Genomic DNA, 21,039 nt, shown 5'->3' with positions numbered 1-21,039 from the left:
CTACCACCCAAGCAAAGCCTCCTACAAAATTCTGATCAAAAAATGACAAGGTTGACCTCAATGTCATCTATAGGATGCAACACAAGGCAGGAGAAGGAAGGAATTCATAAACCTACCTGGTAAACAGTACCATCCAGGTGCTCCAGTTTTGCTCACTCCCACTACAGTGTTATCCCAGTTACAACCAAACACATTCATAGTTAAATGCTAAAGTTTCTAAAGATGCTCCTCTCTCTAGAGAGATACAGGTACGTGGCTCCCGTTAGAAAGGACGGCATTCTCCTAAATTAAATATCCAACACCCCACCCCACCCCCAATTACTCAACAATTATTTTCCTAAAGTTTTCATTTGCTCTTTTGTGAATTGGACATTTTTAGTCCTCAACAATAAATAAGATACTTTATTTACTGTTAGCACCTTAAGACAGCAGTTTGAAAGCAGAAAGCTTATTCTTTGGGGTTTTTTGTTTCTTTTAAATAGCTATCACTGTAAAAACAAAGGACAGATACCAGAAAAAAAAAACTTTACTTGTATTTTTTATTTCTGCTTTAACTTGCAATGGCTGCTTTGCCTAAACTCTTTAAAAAAAAAAAAGTTTCTGTGTAGGACTCTATTTATTTATTTATTTATTTTGACCTTCAACATCTCAAACTATAAAGAGAGGACTTTCTCTAATACTCTTGAATATACTGTATTCTTCTTTTAAGGAGCCTTCCACTGATTTTTATCCTTCAGGGATCAATGGTTCCTTCAGTTCCATAATCTGACAAGCTATAGTGAAAACAAAAGGTCCCCACTTCCAGAGCCATAAGTGTTAACATGAGATGGCAATGGATGTATTTTCACACTGAACTTACAACAGCCTAAGGAGAGCTTCAAAGTATCTTAGTCTAAGTCTCTCTCTTTGGGAGGAATGTGATATGGGAGGAACTTTAGTATTATTGTTAATCTGTATTACAAAAGCACGTAACAGCCTCTGCTGAGTTCAAGGCCCCATTAAAAGCAAGGATGGATAAAGCTGGTTCAAATGTGTATTAATTTCAGCATAACCTATGCATGCCTTTGCTTTCTGGTAGTCTGATTGTTTCCCACAAAACTCTTGTTAAGTTTGGAAAGGGAGAAAAAGAAAGAAAATGCAAATGCTGGTTCACTGCTAAATTAAGCACTACTCATTTAGCTGCTACAGTTACTTGGAAGAAATAAAATTAATTGCTGTAAAGTTAACATAGTCAGTTGATTTCCAAGGGAAATTCCTCTACGTATAACCCCAGACTACTTGGACTGACTCCTTCCCCAGTGTCTCCCCATGGTCCTTTTTACAGAGTACCGATACACTCTTCTACTCTGTCACAATCTATATGGAGATTTAACTTTCTTAATTTCTTCATTACTTCAATACCACTTTGTCTCACTGATCCAAATCCCTTGACATGATGCCAGCCATTCCTAGAGACTGAGAAACCAGCCAGGAGATCTACCTGGAGGAACATCCCACACAGAAACCATGTGAAGGGAGGATGGATCAGCAAGTTGAGGTGTGGAGGATGAGGAAGCTGCCCTCCAACACTGGTCCTCCTACAAAAGAGGCTCAGAAACGTGGGTGGTGAGTCTCTGGGTGGTGCTCTCTGAGGGAGAGCAGCCATCATCATCAGGAATTCACTTTAAGTTCCCAACTGTGCAAATGAGGGAAGTGCAGCTTGGTCCCTACTCATGTCTTGTTCTGACACTATTGTACTGCCTCTAGATTGTGCCAACTTCTAAAATCAGAGTGGCAACAGAAGGGCATCGATAATTTAATGTGATATACACCAGTGCCCGCATGGGGATGGTACAACTGCTGTAGTGCTGCCACTATTTCAGATTTGTTAGAGTTGATGCTGTAGTAGAAAAAATACTAACTAGGGTTTAATGTAAAGCATTTAGATGGTATTAGGAAGGAAGGCAATAGCATATATTCTCAATGACTGGTATATTTATGTCCATTTTCTCTAGAAAACAACAACATATTGCAACCAGATTGTGAGAGGTTAAATTTACATAAATGCTTCTAGCTCCTGTCTTTAGCATTTGAACTATATGGGCACTCCAGGCACTCCAATTTCTAATTCTAGCATCAAGGCATATGAAAGCCTTTGGCTGGGAGTGGGTAACAAACAGTCTTAGCAAAAATGAAAATGCGTGTGACCAGCAGACCCTCTATATTTGCTTACCTTAAGAAAGAGTTACACTACCTACCCATCTAACTCCTGTGGATATACAGGCACTGCTCTTGACTCCTTTGACCTTGTTTACTATGTTATCACTGTTTCAAGAGCATCATCCTCTGCTGCAGCCAGGGCTCTGACATTCCAGCTCACTTCAAATCTGCTGTAGAGATCTCTCTCCTTCTCACTGTTATTTTGAAACAAAACTTTTCTGAGCTGTGGTTTATATGACAGATGCAAACAGTATTGCTTTGAAAAATATAGTTATCTTCTAGCAATCAAGTATTGCCACTGAAATAAAGGAAGCTAAAAGACTGAGTCAAAGCCTATTAAATTCCCTGGATATTTACGTCAAAAAGTTTTGGATCAGGCTTTTGACATACTTCATCTTCTATACATTGTCTAAGGCTTTACAAAGATATTTATGACCAATTACTAACTGTAACGATTGTAGAGGTTGCCGATGATCTATAGACTGCAGTGGGACAATCACTGCTATAAGACATTCTTCTCTTCTCATTGCAGATGTCTGGGTAGTATTGTTACATTGCTGCTGTTAACGTGGTTGTGCAAGCGATTTCTCTTAATAATCTAATAAGTGCTTTGGGATCTTTCTGAATAAATGGATTCCTAGAGAACATGCATTCCTCTTCTTATTACTTATCTGCCTGAGTACTGTCACCCAGAAATAGGAATTTTCTCCATTTATTTGGTTTTGAAATATTATATAATCAGATCAGCTATAGATCTCAATCATGTCATGGGAAGCAAAACACTTTATGTTATATTAGCCAAATGTATTCAGACAAATGCATCCAACAGCAGCTTGCCACAGACAACAAATTTCTCTAGTCCTTTAAGAATGTAGGGATGTGTGGGGTTTTAATGTTGTTTTTACAAAAAAGGACCTAGTCCCATATGCAAAATGTCAGGATAGTTCCTCTGTCTCATGTGCACTGGCAGTTACTCAGTCTTTATATATTCACCTGTTTGGACACTGGATGCAGTCTCACAAATTCTTTCCCTAAAATGAGGCCCAAATTAAACACATTTTCCCTAAACTATTATTATCTCCTATGCGTAGCTAACTGAAAATAGAGTAGCTAGTTTGAGTATAATTATTCATAATTTGTTGAGCACTAATGGCATCCATCATTCTTCTGTCAGGAGAAAACTTGATTCTTACACCAAAAAGCTTATCAACAAAATCAAGGAAATTCATAATTGATACTAAAAATACGAGCACAACATAATCCTCCAATTATATCTGTGGTGAATTTTGATTGTTATTTGGCTTAATTTCCTAATTTAGGCCAAACAAGTCCGATACGCTAGAGAAATTCAAATTTAGATCCTGACTTTGCAAATGTAGTTTATAATGGCATTTAAAATATGTGAAGCCTAGGAGTTTCAGAGGGGGAGATGGAAGTCTGTCAAGATAACTACATGTCCATTGCATGCTGAAAATTCTGAGATAGCAGAGCTTATTTTTCCCTTGTTTTAAAAACACAGGTGAAGATGAAGCAAATATGCAGTCTTACTCTTCTACACTTGTCTGTATCTATACAGCTACATAATGTTTTATATTTATGTTGTAATCACATAGTGAATTTTATTTTTTTTTTTTGCATGGTTTTACATATTTCTGGCCACAGAGAAGTCTTCATCAATGACTTAGACTTGCAAGCATTGCCCCAGTGTAGATAAATGCATAGAAAGAGGAGAAAGTGCAAGTGTGAAAGGCAATGTGGAAGGAAGCTCAGTAAAAAAAGACTCTTCATGTTTACTCTAAGTCCAAATCTAAGGACTTAGTCCTCAAGTCATAAGGAATACGATACACCATAAAGCATTAAAAACACATGAATGACAAATCAGTAGTTAGGTATGGACGTTCCTTTGAACTTGGGAGAAATACTCATGTTGATCTTGTCTCTATTTCTTTGTACTGGTTATTTGCAAGCAAACACACAAATGTTTATAGGCCCAGTTGCCCAGTAAATGGCTATTCTTAGTGGCTTAAATTGTCCTTCGGCTGAGGACCAGTTGCCCTCCAGTTCATGCAGCGCAACTCACAGTTGATGTGAGCCCTCTGTGTACTGTTCAGCAGAGCTTACACAGTGTCACTCACCTGGGTCCCTGGCCTTGACAGCAGTTTCTGCCTGAGTTAACACTCACATGCACATCATCTGATAGTCCCATGGAAAAGAACGGTCATTATTTTACAGCTTTGTTTTCCTGGTTGAAAATGTATTTATCCAGGTAGAACCAATCCCATCGAAACTAAGGAACCAATTATGAATCCATTATGAACCAATGCTAAATGAGGGAAAAACAGTAATAACAATGAACAAGAAGGTAGAAATGGACAGTGGGAAGAAATCCTTGCTTAGCTGTGGTGCAAATATGTTTTTACTGGCTGGTCCTGCTTCCTTACTGAGACCGGGTCTGGTGTGTATTGTATAGCAGCGAGGAGCAGCAGTGACACATACACAGCTGTGTTTTTCTCAAGCTCATTTTTTGCATGTGCATATTTACTAGGTTACTGCTTTTCTAATGATTAATGAATGGCAAAATGAATCTTCTTGCATGAGACCATATCGACAAAGATTAGCAGCATCTAACTTAACACAGGAGAAAAAAGAAAAGATTATGTTTGATTACAGAGATAATCTAAAAAGCCAAGAAAGTCTCCTTCATAGAGGAAACAAACAGAAAGTTCTCATCCAATCCACAGCCTCTGAAGAAGACTGAAATGTCTTTCACAAAAGTATGTCTAACTTTTTGTTGTCTAAATACTTACACCTTTTACTCTTGCACTTGACATAAAAAGTTAAATTTCTTCCTTTCAAACAAGCATCTCATGGAATGAGACAAAGAAAAGAACAAACAGGGAGGAAACAGGTGAAGGAAAGAAAATACCTCCACTAAGACAAAAAGTTTGTCTTCTCTTGGCACATCTATTTTTGGAAAAGGTTTCTCATCTGCCTGAATCAACGTCAGTAAACAATAGTTGTTGCCTTACCGACTGGTGAAGCAACAAGTCTGTAAGGCACGCAAGTCCTCCTTCAACATCCACCTGAACAAAATCTTAGTTAGATTAATAATAATAATACTACCTAGGGATTCTGAACTAATCTTCATTCAGTCTTACAAAATTTAAATTCAATATGCAATTTAGTGGGAAATAAGTTCTCAAGAAGTTGCACAGTTTTCAGCTCATGTTTCAATTAAAAGGAGCAAAGAGCTAAAGGCAGAGGGTGAAAAATGCATAATGTAGTCAGTCTCTCTTTTGCACAACTAAAGTGTGAGAATTTGAGACAGCTGTTAGTAGTAACAAACACTTTTGTGAGCAGACCTTGTGGAGTCTAACTCTTGAATCACCATGAAAGCACAACAATCATTTTTGGTGTAATTTGCCCAGTTACACAGGCTAGAAGGAATGTTTTCTCTACACTGAGAGGTTTTTTATGTATTGCTCTGGAGTATCTACATTTGAAACTGGACAGGGTTCAGAAATATAAATAAAATAGAAAATAGATTTTTTTTTTCCTTTTATTTAATTCTACACCACCACCTCCCAATGCATCATTCAGGTTTTAGCTGAAGGTTTGAGTCATGTCCCCTCCATCAACATTTTTGTAGATTTCTTTTCATGTTTCTGCAAACCATATCTCATTCCATTACACAAGAAATCAATCACAGTGTTGGGAGAGTTTAAAATATGCCACTCCTCAAAAGAGAGAACTGTATGGCTGGAAACTAATTATACTGAGAAAACTGTTCTGGGTGGACAAAGCTAACCAGAACACTTGAGAGTGTGGCATAACATTAAATTGATCTGAGCTGTCTGGAGACAGTTTAAAATTTCTTCTTGGGATGTTCTGTTTTAAGACCTTATTACTGTAAGTTCTCAGTGACTATATGTCACGATCATGAGTTACTCCATTACAATGTGTATTTATTTTCTGTTAATGTTATAACTTAGGAAATTCAAAAGGATGGAAAGGGTACTTGGTTCTATCCCTAAATGTCAACCATGTAAGTGCTTTGACTTTTATTTTCTATTTGCTTTGGTCAGTGTAAATTTCTATGGGTTTTGCTGGTTGGGGGAAGGGGATTTGAAGATGTGCAGTTCTTGGTTATTAATATTTGACTTTGTTAGGGCTATCTGTTTACCGTATGGCTTCTGGAAAAAGATAGGAAATATTAGCTGGCGAGTCCTTAAAATGCATGATGTGTGGGTGCACTCCTTGTGCCTGCACGTTCTTTGCAATGCTGCTTCATTTAGCCTGTCAACTGCCATTCAGGCATTTTGATTTTGTTTTTTGATACGACTTTGCTTTTACTTCATCATTTCACTCTTTTTACTTTTAATACGTTTGGATGGTCAAGTTTGAGTGAATTCCACATGCTTCATACAGGTTAGGTTTTTGCCATATTTCTGGAATACAAAATATGAAGGCTTTTTGTAACCACTGTTTACATTCACAAAGCTGTATCCTGCACATAAATGAGTTTTTATACAAATGCCTGGGATTTTATACAAATCCCATTCCCTTTTTGCTTTAGAACGAGTTATAAGACAGCTGTCTCCTAAAGCAGTAAGGGCTGCTGTTAAGAAAACAGTAATAGGCCAGGCTTAAGATCCTTAGTAGGGCTCCTTTATTTTGGGACTTCTTTTACAAAAGACAGAGAGGGACTCAAAGAAAATAACAAATATCCACTAATATCAAGAGCCTGGAACTCGTACTTGGCAGGGTATGAAATGTGTTTCTATAGGAAATCACCTTATTTTACAGAAAACTGAAGCTGTGTGAAAGCTTTTTTCCTTTTCCCCAAACTGTACATTAAAACTTTTGTGGCTTGGAGGTGATGGCATATTGTACTGTAAAAAATTAGTTTATGCTCAAATGCCTTTTGCAGTCACAAAACGATTCCTCACCTCTTCTTGCATGAAAAGCCAAGGCACCAGAGGGAACTTCTCCTCATTTTTTTTTTGTGGTTTTTTGTTTGTTTGTTGGTTTTTTGGTTTGGTTTTTTTTCTGAGACCATTCACGCGTTCCAAAGCTGGATCCTGGTCTCAACTGACGGAGCAGGACTGTTACTGCCCAGGCACTGCCCTGCAGCGTGTTCTCAAACAACCCATTTTATCGTTTCCTCCATCTTTATTTTTCCCCTCTAAAAAGTAGCTAAAAAAGAAGAGGATGTCGATGTCAGTTAGATTCATTGAAATTCCCTGCAACGCTGCTGTGATTTTTATTATTTCATTGCTACTGAGGAGGTTACGCGGCGTGAGCGCAGTGTGTAATTGTGCCGGCAAGCCACTGGGTGTCAGCAGGAATGTAAAAGCAAGGCGGCCACGCTGCTTTCCCCTCTCCATCAAATACTTCGATCCACACTCCATATATAACAAGGCTGAAAATATTGGGCAGAACTTTTTTACCCCAGAACATGAATGGGCAAGTGACCCCTATATAACTCATCTCAGCCTAAAGAATAAAATGCTTAGTCCTTCTTCTTCATCATCTGCTAGCTTTGAGAGCTGATTTTCAGCCCATTTTTAAAACCAGACTGTGAGCTCAATCCAATGCCTCAGCCAGCTAGCAGGATCACTCAAAATCAGAGCAAAATCATCATTTAAATGCATGCTGGGGCATAACACAAAGTCTGTTTAGCACATCTGCATTCCAAAGAAGTAAGCAGAGTTTGATTATCCTTATCATTAAACTATACCACAAGTTTTGCACAGCTTTCACTGGGTTATTTTATATGCATTTCAATAGCACCCACGGATCCTGCTGTGCTCTATGTAAAGCCTGCTCTGTTCAATTAGCTACTATACCAATACGGAATAACTTTTTATTATTGGACCTTAACCCCTCTAAACCTCAAGGGCTCACCTTTCTTCGGGATCCCACAAAAACAGCGAAATAACTTAGGTCTATATGTCTTTTTAAGTGTTGCCTGCTTGCTGTTATTGGTACAATGGTTTGGCTGATTGCGAGAGACAGAAACTGAGACAGGCAACACATTCCAAATATCAAATTCAAAATAAATTTGGCTGGTTTTGAAACATGAGTTTTAATAACATTTTGTAGATATATTATTCTGGGTCCCAGTGTATGTCTTCTCTAAATCAGTAATGGAAACAGTAGGATGCAACAAGGAAGAAGCAGCCACTGATACCTCTGGTTCTTCTGAAGGCCATGTATACACCAGTCAAATTTTGGGTGATATATTTTCCCCTTGAGACTTCTAGACTCACTACAGCAAGGTAACACTTGAGGATCGAAACCCTGTGAATTCCAAAACATCTTGAACCTTTGAGGTCCTCAGTGAGAACAGAGAGCACTCAGCTTCTTGCGCAGTTGGGCATTTACCCTCATACATGTGCTTCATGTATTTCTCACTAAATAACGCAGAGCTGCTATCACAGTGGACTCGGTCAACAGCTCAGGAAAAGCTCTTCCACTTAAAAGGCATGGCTTTCAGGATTCTGGCAACAAAGTATTAGCTCATGTCTCACTCTGCAGAGTGGCCTGATTTAAATAACTATATTCATAATGAACAGGAATGCACCAATTTACTCTGTTTTCCCTCTCTTCCCCTTTCATTGCCCTTTTAAGGTGCAGAAGGTCATTCTAATTCTACTCAAAATTACTTCTCCAAAAATGTTGGTAATTCTGACAAAAGCATCACACTTTACTGTAAAGGCACCCAGTGAGCAACACTATGAAGGTTACAGGAGAGCACAAGCTATAGTTCTGTTGTTTCCATTTGCATACAAATTGTCAGCCAGAAGCAAACATTTTCTAACACTCTGAGTTATATAAAACCAGCCTTTTGGAGTGAATTTTAATTTTATTTTTATCCACAAGAACTTCTGAAGAAATAAGAAATTTGTTTTAAAGCTGGAGATCTGAACTCACTGAAGGTAATTTCTCCAGATGACAGATATTTTGAAATTGTTTTATAAGTTCTTTGTAATATAGCAGTATTTTGAGAAGTAGCAATCAGAGATTAAGACCCTGTTATGCCAGGTGGTCTACAAATGAAGACAGTCTTCGGGTCAGAATTGCAAAAATACATTTTATGACAAGAGGTAGCCCAGACATACGGGAAGACAGCAGGTGGGAAGCGAGGAAAAAGTATAAGAAGTAGGGTGGGTTTTTTGCATAACAGACAGTTTATCACCTGTGCTGAAACTGTCAGATAATAAAGCACCACAATGGAGATTTTAGAGTTACTGGAGGAGACTGAGGTTTTACTTGGGAGCTTAATAGATAAGTCTGTGAAGCTTTCTCTGTTTCTTTCAACCTGCACAGGAGAAACTGTAAGCTGAATCACTTTCACCTCTACCCCCGAGCTTCACATGTATATTTTTAACAATAAGAAGCAAACATTAACAGTAATTAATATGAAATAGTAAATAGCACAGAACAACCTGAGGCAAACTTACCCAGTTTAACCTTCTCCAGTACACTGTTACACTTACAAGAGCCTCACTTCTCACAAAGGCTCTTCTGTGTTCCCCATCAGATAATGTGAAGTGGGATGTATCTGGCTCCTGAGCCACCTGGCACCCATTGTGGTGATGGACTCTGAACTCACCTGAGGCTGCTGACACTTTTGTTTAAGGGATCAGTAATACCTTGTTTCTATGTGAAGCATTGGTCTGTGGCTTCTTCTAAAGCTGGAAATCAAGAGCTTGTGCCTGGGAATAAAGGCAATAGATGCAAGAGTCTTGTGGCAGGAGGCTGGTTAGAAGGTTGTATGTTGACTATGTATTGTGCAAGGTGATGACATTTTGTTACTGCTGGTTTTCCCCAATAAAAGTTGGTTACCCATAAAGAAACTAAACAAAACTGTAATATTATATAAATGAGTTTAAGATATTTATCGGTGTTAAGTCTGTGACGAATGAAGGTCAACAAAGTTTAATGTTGTATTGTCTACTTGTAGTGGTAATTCCAATAAAAATATCAGTGAAATACTAATTTAAGTGCTTTTTTAAAGCTTGCAGCATTTTGACACTGTACATTTTATTTTCTTTGCTCTTGGACTGTGAAAGATAAGGCACACCTTCACTAAACAGATAAAAGTTTGCTCGGAGAGATTTTATTGTGGTTCTTTTTTTGATTTGTTCTTCCTTCCTTCCAGAATAAAGACTAGGGATGGGTTTCTCAGCTGCTATAAACTGGCAGAGCTCTTTAGTGAGGGAACAGCAGTGTGCTTGTCTACAGACATCCAAAATAACTCCTAGAAATCTGATAGCGGCTGAAAACCTGGATCTGCTGGATCTTTATCAGCAATGTATGTATATATGCACACCCTGCACTTTGAGGTTACCGTGTTATTTCAACGATGCCTATTGCTGCTATCCAATTCATCTAATTAATTAATTTCTTTATTATATTTGTAAAGTTTGTATCCCTTGCTCCCCGGTGCTCCCAAAGTCTTTCCTTTCAGTGTGCTGTACTGACTTAAATTCTGTGTTTATCTAAACACGACAGGATGACTTAATTTAAAGAGTAAACCTCTCTTATGTTTGACAGCCTACTGAACTTAACGGTTGCAAATTACTCACTCTGTGCAAAATATGTATGCATGGGTGTGTCTGCATGTACATAAAATCCAGGATCTAATTTACAGAAATACATAACCCGAGCACGCTCATTGGCTGACCTTGTGACCATGGTAGCATTTGAAAGTTGAGACAAACCAGTTGTTAAAATAGACTTGTTATAGATTGCTCTGAAAAGCTTCTTTAACCTAAATATTTTCAGCTCAGAGTTGAGCCCCAGCAGAGACCTCCTTATAGGCACGATATAATTGGCTGATCAAGTTTTCCAAATCAAAGGGTACCACATAGGTTTCATTTTGTGGAAGATGTTGCCATGTAACTTTGAGTGGGATCCATTTAACCAGTGCTAGATGTATCAGTTCCTGACATCTAGGTCTGATATAGCCACTTAGATACCTTTTATATCCGACAGAGTGTTTTTAGGATGCAAGGACTGGAAATGTCTAAAATAGGTCAGATGAGTTATGAGCTAAATGTGCCTATTCCTCTTTATCGAGTAGAAAGGGCACTGCAGATGGCTGGCTGAGGTGTAAAAATTTATGCCATGGCCTTCTAAGTCTAGGTGAGGTGAATCCCACACTCACTGTCTTAAATAAACTCATCAAAATAACATTGAATGAGTGTCCTTAACACCAAGCGTGAGTAAATGCACGGCTCTGAATAGCATCTGTGTTTGCTCAACTTTTCATTTCAAATTGAGCACTCCAGTATATCATCAGTTGAACAGAATAAAAGATTGGCTTGGCAAAGGAGTGTATTTTGTGGAAAATGCTAGTTACTTGAAAAACAGAAATCTTAACTGATGAAATGAAAATACCTCAATACATTCAGGTTACTATTCTTGAGACATCGTATGAAATGAACAGGCCTTTTAATGTAGATATTAGAAGGACTGGAAGGAAAGAGACCCGTTGTATCCACATGGCGTGGCAACAAGCTCTATGGACCTATCCTTTAAATCCCATTCAAAGAGCCCAGGAGAGAGGTCCTGTGGAGCTACAAACAGACGCATGCTGAAGCATCAAATTGTGAGGCAAAAGTATCTCTGTGTGGTGTGGACCCCATTCTCTGCCCTGGGCATTTGTATGTACAAAATCAGAAAGGTTGCAGTCCTGCAAGCTGCTATGCAAGAAATAATAGAAATTCAGATCTTTTGACGGGACACAACTCTCCAAGAGTACTATTGGTATGCAAACAGCAGCGCGTGAAAACCATGACACAAATACCTGGCTCACAGAGTGAAAAGGCATGTTATCTGACTCTGAAGTGAATTCCTAGCTATGAAGATGTAAAGGGAGAGGGGAGGAGAAGGTCACTATGTACTAAAAGACAAACATATCTGACGCATGCAATCAAGCAGGGTCCGTAAATTAATTTTCAGCTCTAAAAATTGACTATCTCCTGGGGAAATTCTATTATCGAAAAACAAGATATATTTCAATCAGGACAGAGGTCATATAGAGGGCAGGATAGAAAAGAGAAAAGGAAGAAGACACAAAAAAACCCAACCCAACTTTACATATAAGAGCTCTAAAGGTATGACTGTCACTAAATGGGACAAAGGGGAGGAGGCTTTTTGGAACCTTAATTTGGAATGCCCTTGATTTCTGTCATTTTAAGTTAAAGCCTGCATATTTTAACACAGTGGTGTCTTACAGGATTCCAGCACACTCTGTGTACTGCTACCTGCTGTGGATCTGGACCTTGGATCACTGCTCTGTCTCTCAGCATGTCATGAAACACTAAGGGGTACAATTTCAAAGCAATAAGTGGGGATTTCACTGCATGATTCCCACTGAAGTCAATGTAAGATATGTAGCTGAAGCCCTGTGCAATGATTTGAGTATTTCCCATACCACTTCTTAGAATTGTCAAAAACATTTCTGGTATGTAATGGGGGACTGTAAGTTTCCAGGGACTGCTGTTTGACTACAAAGACTTTACCTTGTAAATTTCAATAGGTTTTTGGAAGTAACCAAATATTGTAACCATCTGACTTTTGTAGGTGTTTTCAGCTGATCAGCTCGTAATGAAATCTGCTAATTGTTAGTGGAGAGAAGAGATATCCATAGAATGCTTCATGTACTAGTTTGCCTGTCTTGTTTACTGTGTAAGATTTTACAGTACCTTGGATCACAGAATGGTACTCAAAATTCTGTGCTAAACTGAGTTTTGTTAAACTGTAAAGACTAATTATTTTTCAAGCAGCCTCACCCCAGCCAAATGCATACTTTTTAGATTTTTATAAATGAATGGGTTCCCCCCCTCCATCAAAAATCATAAATTCTGAAATAATTAAATTTTCTTTTTCAGAGAAAAAAAATAAATACAGTACATCAACAAAGTGAGAAACTGACATCAGCTCTCAGTAAAGGTGAAAATTTTGAGCAGGTAAGGGCAAAGCAGGAGGCTGAGGGTTTGCACAGGCAGGAAAAAATAATTCTGGTGCAAATCACTGATGCAAAGTTCAAGATGTTAATATACTCAGATAAAAAGAACTAGAGGATCATTGTAACAGGCTCTGGAGGGAGCTGGTATATGGAGTGAACATTAATGTAAACCATAATTTTTATACAGAAAATAAGAAAATTACTACCTATATTGAATACAGGTAACATGCTGAGTGATCTGAACAACTACCCATAGATTTGAACACAAGAGCAATGTAGCTTTTAGATAGAACTGGGAAGCTATTCCCACCAATACAGTACTGTAGACGAGGTAGTGGCTAACGGTAGGACTACCATGGGTTGTCCCGAGAAGAAGTGCTTTAAGTTGGTTTAATTTCATGCTTTCACTGGTGAACACAGCATAAAAAAAACCAAATCAAAACACTAGAAAAGCTTGATGACAAATTTGGGAGACATGAGCAGTATGAGACAACATTAGAAACATATCTAGAAAACAAATGAGAAAGCAAGTAGAATTACAAGGGTTTTGGAAGCCAAAACAGAAAATTGCTCTGTACATTCTGCACTGAACATGACAAAGAGCAGGGAAAGTGCCTGTGAACCGCAAACATGATGCAGCACAAGACAGGGAAATACAGACACAGGATATAACAGCCATTTGAGCTGGAGAAGTGATTAATGACACCGTACAAGTGTACAACACCTGGTGAGACCTGAAATGCTGTATATAATTCAGGTCATTCTCCTACAAGAAATATGAATGCAAAGTGGGACTGATATATCAAAGTACTATTGGGCTGGTCAGGAGAAGGGAGACCCTGCTTCATAAGAGAAAATTAAAAATGCTCTAAGAAGCTGTGTGTCTGTGCTCTGAGCTGCTCTGTAGTGCAGCAGCCACCACGACTTAATACCGTGCTGGAAGCAAGCTAATGTGTCCTTCCAGGAGCGTGGGTGTGTTAGGCTGAGCGCTACACCACTGTGGTTGGATACTTCTCAATTAGTTTGATGTGCGAGAACACAAGTTCCCCAAAATCTTTAACTTGACTTGTGTAACACAATGGTTGAAGGATTTGAATGTTTTTATAGATACAGTGAAAGGATGAATACCAAAGAACTAGATGAGCTGAAGTTTTTAAGTTTCAGAGCATTCCGGCAAGAAGGAAAAAAGGACACAACTGCCCTGGAAAAAAACTTCAGCTGAAAAATTACAAGAATCTTTCTAACTACTGGTGGAAGTTGTTGAAACAGCTTCTAGTAAAATTAGTGGAGAACAACTAATTTTACGATGAAGCTTGACAAGTTTAAGAAATGGAGTATCTAATCCCAAATGACTTTGGGATGTCTCTGAGAAAGACACTATAGACATATACCTGGTGAACAAGGCAGTCCTACACAGTCCTACACAGTTGTGAGAAAGCAAAAACATTTTTCTCCAATTTAAATTAATTTTATTTTATATTGCCCATACCTTTTGTTAAAAACAAACAAAGAAACAAACAAAAAACCTTTTAAAATTAGAAGCTCTTTTTAGTTTTATTTCTTAGATCAAAGTGACTGATGGAAAGTTTGTTTCCGGCAAATCGGCATTTGAACAATGGGTGATATTCCACCAGACAGTGTTGACAGGCTCTATTTTCCTGGCTGTAGCTGTAATGCTAATTTGTACAGCTCTTTTGAAATAAATATGCCGAAGGGAGTAATGGGAAAAAGCAGCAGTGTGCAGCAGATGCTAAGTCTACCCTTGCAGTCTCTGCAGCAAAGAGAAATCTTGTAAGTAGGGTCAATTCTTACACGTTGCAATTGCAAAACAGCCTGTTACCCTTATTCACTGAAGGAAGGAATGATTCCTGATCAAAGCATGGAATAAGAGTCAGATTCAGTAGCAGCAGAAGGCAGACACCTAGTCACTCTGCTATGTATCTGGCTGGCAGGACCTGTCCCAGTACTCATTCTCCGAGCATGCCTGCTAGATTGGCTCCATTCTTCTGTTAAATGGGTTCACTGATTAGAGCATTCATATGGGAAATGTGGGTTCAATTCTTTTCTCACTCTGAGCATAAACAAACCTGCATCTTCCAGGGGAAAACTCCAACCATTATGCTAACAGATATTCGAGAATTATGATCTTGCTCAGTCCTTCTTGTTGAAGCTTTGTATGGAATAATAAACATACATTAGGCCACAGAGGAAAACGATGTGTAGGCAAGACTTTGTAGCCAATGGTTAACACATTTGCACAAGTCTATGTGCATCTACACATGTGTGGATTTGTAGACAGACTGGTAAGTATTTACTGGAGCAGTGAGTAGCCCTTGGTTTTCTCTACTTGCCAATAGCTCCCTTTGCCAATCGAGAAGAGAGCCAAGCTAATCCTTGTTTGTTTGTTTTTCCCACCCTGCTTCTGTTACATTGAGTTCTTATTTGCGACACGCAGAGTAGGATGGATGGACCAGTGAGAGATTCACCCAGCAACACACTTTTGGCTGGCTGGTTCGTAGCAAGTCACAGGTTCAAATCTTTTTTCACAAAGCAGGAATGTGAATCCAGATCTTTCACTGGCTAGGTTAAGTCCTCTGGGCATTTATCAATGTGTTACAAAGAGGCAGAAGTGGCTTTTCCTTCAACACGTGTTGTGAGGTGGGGTGGGCGCAGGTATCAAACTCAAGAAGACAGGGGTGGTCAAGCCATGGAAAAGGACGAGGGTTTGAAATTTCTCTGTCCACTGCAGTTTGAAGAGGTTAGTTTGGATGACCCTGCTTGCTTAACACTTACATATACTTTTCTGGACTGGAGCTTCAGGACCCAATTGTCCTCATCTTAAGCAGCCTGTGGTCCCTTTCTCCTGGTTGTGCATTGTCCTGGTGGCAGACATTTGAGACTGGAGGTGCTGGAAACAACCAGCATTGTGATCTGTTGTGAATTTAGCCCTAAATGAGGGCTGTAGATCTAGTCCTGGCATATATCTCTTTCTGAATATGTTCTAAGAGACTGAATAATAATTCAGTAGTTATCAGTTAATTACTGAATTGTGAAAAATGGCAGAGCAGATGAAGAAATACTCAAACAAAACCAATGTATTCATCTCAACAGCTACATTTGCCTGATAATGCAGTTCAAAATTATTTATTTACGCTCATGTTTGCACTGCAGAGTAGTAATAAATGTTGTGAAGTATTTTTTTTATAAAGAATCAATCTCACTATGTTTTATAAAAAGTCAGGAAGTTGCAATAATGTGAGACCCTTCAAAATATTGTATCTGCTATTAAATATTTGCTGAGAAATGGAGGAGAAACCATTGTTTTTTATGTCAGTTTTATGGGATATGTGCATAGGTAAAATGGAACTTAGTGAGCTTTTACTGTATTGCTTACTGATTCCAGGCATATAATTTACAGGATCGGAGGATAGATTTGCATACATTTGTCTTATTACATAAACCAAACAGAGATTTCTTGTAGATATCAAACAAAACCTGTTTGAAACATATTCCTATGGCTGCCAAAAAGGGGTTTGTAATGTATTGTTAGATTATGCTTGTCAGTGGTGAACAAAATTCAAGAGAAAGCCCCAACGATTATGCTGAAAAGAAATTTGAAGGTGCCCTCTCTTGGTAATGATTACATTTTACTGTTTTGTGAACTTGATAGAAATTTTCTAAGCAGTCAGTTCAGGGAGACCTGCACTGATGATCCTCTCTGACTTGCAGTATGACCACCTTATCAAATCAGGACAGATGGTCTGAGATGTGAACTTGTCAACGGGAAGAAAATGCAGGAGGACAGTGTATCTCTGCTGTAGCAATACTGCAGGAAGAATATTTGACAATGGGCAGCAGTATCTGTTTCTCCCCTCAACTTTGTAAGGCATAGCTGTAGGCCATCTCCCCACGACATATTACGTTCTGGCATAGAGACAATACCATGTAACGTTTCAAAGAAACATCGTGATCTCATTCAGTGAATTTAAAGAAGGAGGGAGAGGAAACCCTCACATTGGAAAGAGGAAAAATGAACAGGAGTTTTTAACAGCAATGATGTTTTTGTTTTTGTTTTTGTTTTTTTTTTAATGCAGTGAAGAAAGAAACTGGAGTAACCCAGAAATCACACCACTTTAAGAAACATGGGGTTTGTCACTGCTGATCAGACAACTACTCTAGCTTCTGGCTTCAGCTGTGACCAATACCTGATGCTATCAAGGCAGGGGAAAAAAGCCCCATAATACATTTAAGGTGACCGAATGGAGGAAAACAATTGAACCTGACTGTTACAGCCCAGAGCATGGAGGCCAGAATTCCCTTATTTATCTGCGCTGCCAATGTTATATCGGCTGAGTGCAATATGACATTTTTTGCACATTCAACCCTTCCTGTTGAAGTCAGTTGGAATGTTGAGTGCACATGAACTGCAATGATCATAAAATTAGTCAGACTTATTAAAAATCCACTCACAGCATTTAAAACTCCATGACCATCTGTTGAAATATATTCCACAGGCCAACTAGGGAAAATTGAATTTAAAAAAAAAATAATAAAAAACACCAAAATCAAACACCACTACCAACAAAAATCCAGTCTTTACTGATTCCAGTTGGACAGCTGAAGGTTTTAAGTTTAGTCACAGCTGCAGGATGTACACATGGCAAGCAGGATGAGAGAGTATAGAGCAGGAGAGAGGAGAGTCTGATGGCTTAAGTTGCAGTGCAATAACATTTCTTTCAGCAACAGGTCAGCATAAAAAACTTCTGATCCATCCTGCCTCCCGCCATTACCACATGCTGTCCCTCTTAAAGCTCATGCAACTGTTTGGGGCTGATTTTGAGTTATTTATAACCTAATGAGTTCCCTGACCAGTTCAGAAGTAGCCCCAAAACCACACAATAGAAGGGAAAGCATGAGGATGAGATTAAATGGCCTGAGGACCTGTGAGGGTTTTGTGACCTTGATTTCTGTGATCCATTTAAGAATTTAGATCCTTACAGCGCTTTTGAATGGTCAAAATGGAATTGAGACTGTGCATTTATTTTTGGTTGTTTAGCGTACAACTGTGCGGACAAACAGTAGCATATGCTGTGGTCCCACACTGGTCATTACGAAGCCACGCTATTCGGCTGTATAGCGCCATTAGTCAGCTTCTGCATGGCGTGTCAGATGGCATCGCATCTTTTTCCTCAATGGAAGTGTCAATCACCTTTTCTGTTGACCTATTGGTTGTTATTATTATGTATAATTATTGATTAAATCTCTTTTCTAAATAAAGTTTTTAATAAAACTTAGAATAAAAAGAGCTTACCTATGTGGCTGTGAGAGGTTAGCTCTACCAATGCATTACCAGTTGTGTTAGCATCTGTGATACCTTTGTTTCCTGAGGACACTCCTGCAAGAAAGAAATGTGTGTATCACCTGAAGGCTCCTAAATAAACTAATACAAAGGATCACCTGCACCAGCAAGGTGAATTGATTATCTTTGTATATAAGAATAATTTTTTGCTCTCCTTAAATAACTTCTAAGCCCTCTCAAAACAGAGTACAGGAATTTCATCCAGAACAATCTACAGGTGCTATTACACATTAAACCATGGTAGATTTCATCTTAGAAATTTATATGTCCCAAAGCTCTGCTTCCTGAGGTGTTTCAAAATGTTTAATTAAAATATTTACCCTTACAACACCTATAAAAACCAGTATATAGATGTATAACGATCTGTTATACAGATAGGGAATTGAGATAGGTAAGGTTAGCTCCAAGAAAAATGTTTGTTTTGCCTGGGTAGAAAGTAAGTGCTCAAGTTCACAGATCCTTTGTATATTCCAGTCTGGTTTGTGGGAAACTGTAGGAAGCTGTGTTTTGATGAATATATTTATTAACTGGGCTAATTTTTACTTAGACTAGTAAAACTCTCCTGTTGACCAAAACAAAGCTGTCTTATCTTAGCTGAGCTGAATGTCTCAGCTCAGGTGAGCATCCCCTATCAGGTAAAGTCACGGAGGACAACAGATCAGCAGGTAAGAAGTCCTGTAGAGCCTCTTCCACTCAGTATGTGCCAAGAATCATTGACCTCTGCTGACAATATTGAGTGTAGGAGATGACATGGTTTGATCATCTAGAACTAAAAAATCTGGTCAGAAATGTAGAGAGGGTTGTCACCACCCCTTTTGTCTCATTAACTGGATAACTTTCCAGGTGTGAGAGCTGGAGCTGGTGTCCTCATCAGCTCAAGAAAATTCAAACCCACATCATGCACATCACATTAGATGATGTCATGTTCATACACTGTGGGAACTGTAGTTCTCTTATCTTGTGCTCCCAGGCTGCTCAGAACTTAGCCCATGGGAGGTCTCCAGTACTGCCGGGTTCTGGAGACTCTGCCTTTGATGAGGGTAATGGGAGATCTTTTAATTGAGATATTTAAACTTTTCTCTCATTTTTTGAAGTGATTATTTTGTGCAGAATGCATAAACACTCACTAGAATGAATTAAGGGTTCCTTAATCTATTAAATAGTATAGAAAAAACTTTAAAAATTAAATTCTGATTCTGTTAATGAAAAAAAGCTAAAGATATATGACATCTCTTTATGTCACAGATATTTTCACGGTTCATACCAGCATAAACTAGTGATAAAAATATACTTTTATCCAAGTAGGATGGTGAGAAACTTAATTATCTGTTTTTCAGAAAGATTTTTTTCTGTTTGTACTTTTAGAATATTCTTAAATATTTATGGAAACTTATCATATTTGTAGAAATTTCATTCTAGGAACATAACTGTTACTGTAGTCTATGACTGAAAGAAGTAACTTTCAAAGTGCTGAGTAGGGCACAGTGAAAAATTTAAGTTCTAGCTGTTCCTGTCAGGAATAGAGGGGTTAAAGTGCAGGATCGATGTCTTCTGTGAAGGGAATACCTCAGGCAGAAGAATTAAATTTTGTTGCATTATAAATGGGGGGAAACAATTTCATAAAATACTCATTGCAGTCATTTAAAATATGAATACTTTTAAAATGAATGATTTTTTCCTAATTATATATTTTTTTGCTGTGAGAATTATGTTTTCACTAGAGAAATCTCTGAGCATTATTTTTCCTTTGTAACAAAAATACTGGTTATTTACCACCTAAAAATACCGATCTTTACTATTACAGGTGCTTCAAGGAACTATAGTCCACATCACAATTTTCTGTCACTCCAAAGACTGGTCACTGTCTTTTCCCATAACATAACATATGGAATTCTTTTTAAGATGCATTCCCTAAGGAGGGACTGAGACATTATAGCAATTTTTTACTGAAAGGAAGATGGACTCTCAATAAGAAGTGTTGGAAAGGAATTCCAACTGTGAGGAACTGTATGGCATGTGGCCATATGTGTGCCAAATGTGTGACATTTCCAAATCAATTACTTTTACCTTAGCCAATTTTTCATTTAATTTTCATTATTTAAAAATAAAGCAAACCAATAAAATCTTTTTGGAGAAGTGTTAAGAATAAATATGTTTTTATTTTGACTGAGGTTTCCTATGAAAAAAGTAATTTGACCAACTCTCCACATTCTTGAAAGCCAATAGAAAGATCAGTGTTCAGGTTCCTCCTAGATCTATGTAATGAATACATTCATTTCAAAATACCTCTGGCTGAAAAAGGTGATAAGAAGTAGATGAGTGAATACACTAAAGTAATGGAAATAGATATTTCATCTGAAGTAAAATTTAAACATTGTATGGGATTGTTAAGTAACAAGATAGAAAGGACTGAGGCTTTTTTTCCAACTGCAGAAAATGAGCTTTGCAGGTTTCCCAAGGTCAAATTAGCTATTGAATAAAACGTTCTTTATTGAAGTGG

Source organism: Falco rusticolus, chromosome 5, assembly GCF_015220075.1.
Source record: "Falco rusticolus isolate bFalRus1 chromosome 5, bFalRus1.pri, whole genome shotgun sequence".
Classification (NCBI taxonomy): domain Eukaryota; kingdom Metazoa; phylum Chordata; class Aves; order Falconiformes; family Falconidae; genus Falco; species Falco rusticolus.
This window is presented reverse-complemented; position numbering follows the sequence as displayed.